Genomic DNA, 4,949 nt, shown 5'->3' on the forward strand with positions numbered 1-4,949 from the left:
TAGGGAAGGGAATGAAACCAATAAAGTATGGTTTATCACTCTGGGAAACTGGATCTCAACCCTGCCAGGGAATGTGGGGCTACTGTGAGACTTAGCCTTGGAGTTTCCTACCTTAACTGGAAAGGATGCTGGATTTATTTATCTTACAATTCCCATCCATCATTAGCAGAGAGAAATGAATTAATTTGCTAACAAGGCCCTTCACTTGCTTCTGCTTGGCCCCGGATTTGGATCGAGAGAAAGCCCTCAGTCAGAGTCACAGGCACTTAAAAGGGGGCACCTTCTCAAGGACTAGAATGATGAGACCCACAGGCACAAGAGCAGAACACAGCTTATCTACTGTGGCCTACTTGTCCCCAATGCACCTGAGCTTTGAATACTATTACACAAGCATGGCATCATTCAACACTAGATAAAGTTACAAGACAAATTATATACTGGTATCCAGAGCCTTGTATCTAAAAGTGACAAACTCTAGAATCTTTGAACCTTGTGGCTCAGGCCAGTACTCATCTGTACTCAAGGTCAGCAGCAGAACTAGACCCACTTCATAGGATCTTGCACACAGGAGACATAATTTAGTGTAGTTAATCATGTGTGCATAAAGCTTATAGTATTTGGAGAAATAACATAACTTCCAAAGCTGTTCCAAGTTTTTTTTTATCTAAATCAAGTTCCTCTCTCATTATGAACATAAATTCAGCATAAAGGAATGCCACAGGACAGAGATATCTGTCTCTTTCTTAAAGTAAGTCGTAGTCAAAAGAACACAGACTTGTCAATCAATCAAATCTAAATTTAACTCTAATTCTGTTTTTGCATCTTTAAAAAAATCCTTCCTAACCCAAATTCATGAAGCTATAGTTACCCCTCAAGTCCAAAGGGTTTGATTTCAGCCACTACCATGTCCATGGACACCAAAATTTGCAGATGCTCAACAGTCTTATATAAAATGGAATAGTATTTGCATATAATCTACATGTCATCCTGTATACTTTAAATCACTTCTAGGTTTACTTATAATGCCTAATACAATTTAAGTACTAATACAAATACCTAATACAATTTAGTTGTTTATTGTATTACTTCAGGAAAAAGATAAGAACATCAGTCAATTTTTCTTCTGAATATTTTCTACCCACAATTTCTTGAATCCACAGATGTGGAAGCTGTGCATATGGAAGGTCAATCTGGTATATTTTCTAAAAGCCTTTCATATTTAAGTATTTAATCTATCTAGAATTGACTCACATACTCTCATTGATAATACCCAACTGTCCCAGCAACAGTTACCAAAAAGATCATCCTTCCTCCATATGCCTGCACTGTCACCACCAAGTGCCCATATGAGTGTTCCTACTTCAAGTTCTATTCCGTTCTGTTGGTCTATTTGTCCAAACCTGGAGCAACATCACAGTGTCTCAATTTGTATGGCTTATAAGTTTCTATATCTTGTAGAACAAGTTCTTTTACTTTGTTAATTTTCTTCTAAACTACTTCACTAATTCTCTGCCCTTTGCATTTCTGTATATATTTTACAATCAGCTTGTCAAAATAATTTTGAGAATTTTGATTGTGATTGCTGAGTCTGTAGATCAATTTTGGGAGAACTGGCATATTTGCAATATGATTCCATTTATATAAAGCTAAAGGTTAGCAAAAACTAAGCAATAGTTTTTAGGGATTGATGAATTTTAAATATAGCAAGAAATTGATCACCACAAAAGTTTGTGAAGTGGTTGCCTCTAAGGAAAATAAGAGATCATGATTTGGAAGGGATACATAAGAAGCACTTATTTTATTTCTTGACCTGATTGTCGTCATAAGTGTGTCTCCTAATAATCATGTTAAAAATCTGTATTTATGTTTTATTTAGTTATGTTTTATGTAGTTGTTGTATTAGTTTCTTTCTCTCTCCTCCCACCCCTGGACCCCAGCCCTCATCCTTTCCAGGTGTAAAATGAAGCTAATACTTATAATATAGACTTAGACTTTTCTCCTGTACAACTTTGCAAACAGCACGTATTCCAGTGCTTGCAACATGACAGATAATCAAAAAATGCTGATTTCCTTCTGCCTCCCCAATAACCTTTAGTAGGATCAGTACCAGGTGAGAAAACAACCTGTATCAGGGTTATGTATTCAGGAGTCTCCTGCACGCAGTCTTGGATTTACACACTGTTCAGGACAAAAGCAATTTTGACTGGACAGAGAGGTTATCTCCTGATCTTTCTGGCAGTCCTACCATCTGTCAGTTTCATCACCTTGGGTGAAGGGCAAAGTGAAGCTTGTTCAATAGTGTTTATCTCTAAACCAGCCTTCTGCCAGAGTCACCAATTGACAAAGGGCTTTCTCTCCACCCCTTCTACTGTGCCCTTAAGTCCAGAGAATGTCAACCTGTACTTTTGCCCCTACTGGTACTGCCAGATTGTAGCATGTGGTGGTAGAATTTTTAAAGAATTTTTCCTAATTTGAGATTCCTTTCTAATAATGCCATGGAACATCTATTTTATATATATGTCCTTTGTAGATCTTATAAGTTAGGAACCAAGTTTGGTCCCTTAGTGATAAAAATGAATACAGTGATAAAAATGAATAGTTAAGAGATCTTGAGTGATTACTAAATATCCCAAGCATTTTTAAAAAGTATTTCAGGGGTATTATTTTGTTTATCTTCCCATGATAAGAAGTATTACTTTTGTCCCCTATCTTAAGTTGGGACACCCACCATGCCATAATTAGTAAACTGTGGAAAGACAAGTTGTACATTAATATGGTAAATAGACACACACATTTATGCCTATGAAAGGGCTCATATGCTATGCCTTTTATTTCTGCAATGGATAACTATCACCATAATGCTATGTTCTCCAATCTGTGTCATTTATCTATAGCTGATGACCGCATATCAAAGAATTAACAAATAACCATGATAATTCCCCCTGACCAATGAGTATTAATTTATCTTAGTAAAAAACACAGGAAGAACACATACCTATAACCTCAGTTACCACAAGGGTATTTTATAGTCAAATTGCTCCACTATCTGAAGGAAATACAATGACCAACAGCATGCAAAATTAGCTGCTGAGTGGGCCTCAGAGGGAGTAACTGTCTGTGAAGTCTCAAGAGATGCTTAAGACCATTAAATTCCTCTGCTGCAAAATTTGGAATTGGGACAAAGAGTGATTTGAATCTCTCTGTGTAGCCAGAAATTTAACACATAAACTCAGGATCTCTGAGGAATCAAAATGCCCTGTGCCTAGAGGAGAAATCTGTTTACCAGGGAAAGGGCAGAGAGACTGTTGCATAAAATGACGCAGGAAAACAAAGTTTGGAGGAAGAATTCCAGGCCTTGAGGGTTCCTCATTCCAGCCCTCCTGGAGCTCACTGCCTGCCCTTGAGTCCCTCTGCCACCCTGTCATATTTTTAATTTGAATTCTCCTTGGTTAATTGTTTTTTGTCTTAAACTAGTTTAAGTGCAAAGACCAGATTTAAAGGAACCTTGCCCCCACCCCTTTTCCTGTGGTAAAGTTTAGAGAATATGTATTTGCCAATCTTCCCAGCAGAGCCACAGAGCTTCTCTCAGCTCCCAGCCCCACTCCACGTCTCCCTTTGTGCTTGCTGAAAGTTGTCTGGTCACATGTCTCACCAGCCTTAATCCTAGGCTTATCAAATGGTGCCTCCCCTCCCCCAACTATGGTGCTGGGGATTGAACCCAGGTGTGGGAGACCAACCTCACACATGACTGAGTCACACTCCCCCGCTGGGTGCTGAGGTGCTCAGTCACAGAAATGTGGCAGAGCTTTCCCTACCCTTCTTAAGTTCGAGGGTCAGTGTCTTGTGCATGGGTGTGTCTTGCTACAGCCCCATGGGTGAAGCTATGCTCACCTGTTCCTTTTTAATATAACCCCTTGCCCTGTTTAGGACAGAATCTTCCATGGAAGTGCCTTGTGTGTGTCCCCTTCTCTTACTGTGCCCTTGGGTGTGGCCTACCCAGGTGTCAGTCAACCTGCTGACAGTGGACATCATGAAGATAGACTCAGCCCCCTGAAACCTGACCCCTTGCCTCATTTGAATAGCTTCTCCTCAATAAAAGTGGTCAGTGCATGCTCTCGCTCTCTCTCTTCCTGCGGACCCTTAAGGTCAGAGGAGCCATCACAGCGATCCCAAAGAAAAAGGTGTTTGTGTCTCTTGTGTGGTTATTTTGCGCAGCCCAGTTCAGCCCAGTTCAACTGGAGTGACCCCTTAGTTGCGAGAACAGAAACCCAGGACCCAGGGCCTTGTACATGCAAAGCAAGCACTCTACCAACTGAGCTATATCCCCAGCCCTGGTGCCCATTTTTATAATAAACAGAATGGACACCAAAAACACTGTCTCTGTTAGAAACAACCTCAAAAGTATACTTGAAATAGCTATAGTAATCAAAGGCTATTTTCTTTAAAAAAAAAAAAAAAAGCATTAGAAGATCAAATGTGTTATGGACACACATAAAAAGAAAAAAAGTTGAAAGTGAAGGAATGTAGACCAGCTGCACTCACCTGGAGAATTTTAAAAATCAAGATGTCATGGGCCCTACCCCAGAAATCCTGATGGAATTAGTCTGGGGCTCCACTTCAGGAAGTTCTGAGGTTTGTTTTGTTTTGTTTTGTTTTGTTTTGTTGGTTCCAGGAATTGAACCCAGGAGTACTTAACTACTGAGCCATATCCCTAGTCCCTTTTATTTTTTGAGACAGGGTCTCACTAACCTGCTGAGGCTGTCCTTGAACTTGCAATCCTCCCGACCCAGCCTTCTGAATTCCTGGGATTACAGGTGTGCTTCACCATGCCTACCTGGCCACTTCAGGATTGTTAAAAGGTTCCAGCTCCATGAGTAATTCTTATGAGCAGCCTAGTCTGAGAACCACTGATGGGATCGCTGGGGGAGAAACTAGGTTGGCAGGAAAAT

The sequence above is a fragment of the Marmota monax genome, unplaced genomic scaffold (genome assembly GCF_021218885.2).
Source record: "Marmota monax isolate L192 unplaced genomic scaffold, Marmota_monax_Labrador192_F-V1.1 WCK01_AAM20220418_F8-fsc00002, whole genome shotgun sequence".
Classification (NCBI taxonomy): Eukaryota; Metazoa; Chordata; class Mammalia; order Rodentia; family Sciuridae; genus Marmota; species Marmota monax.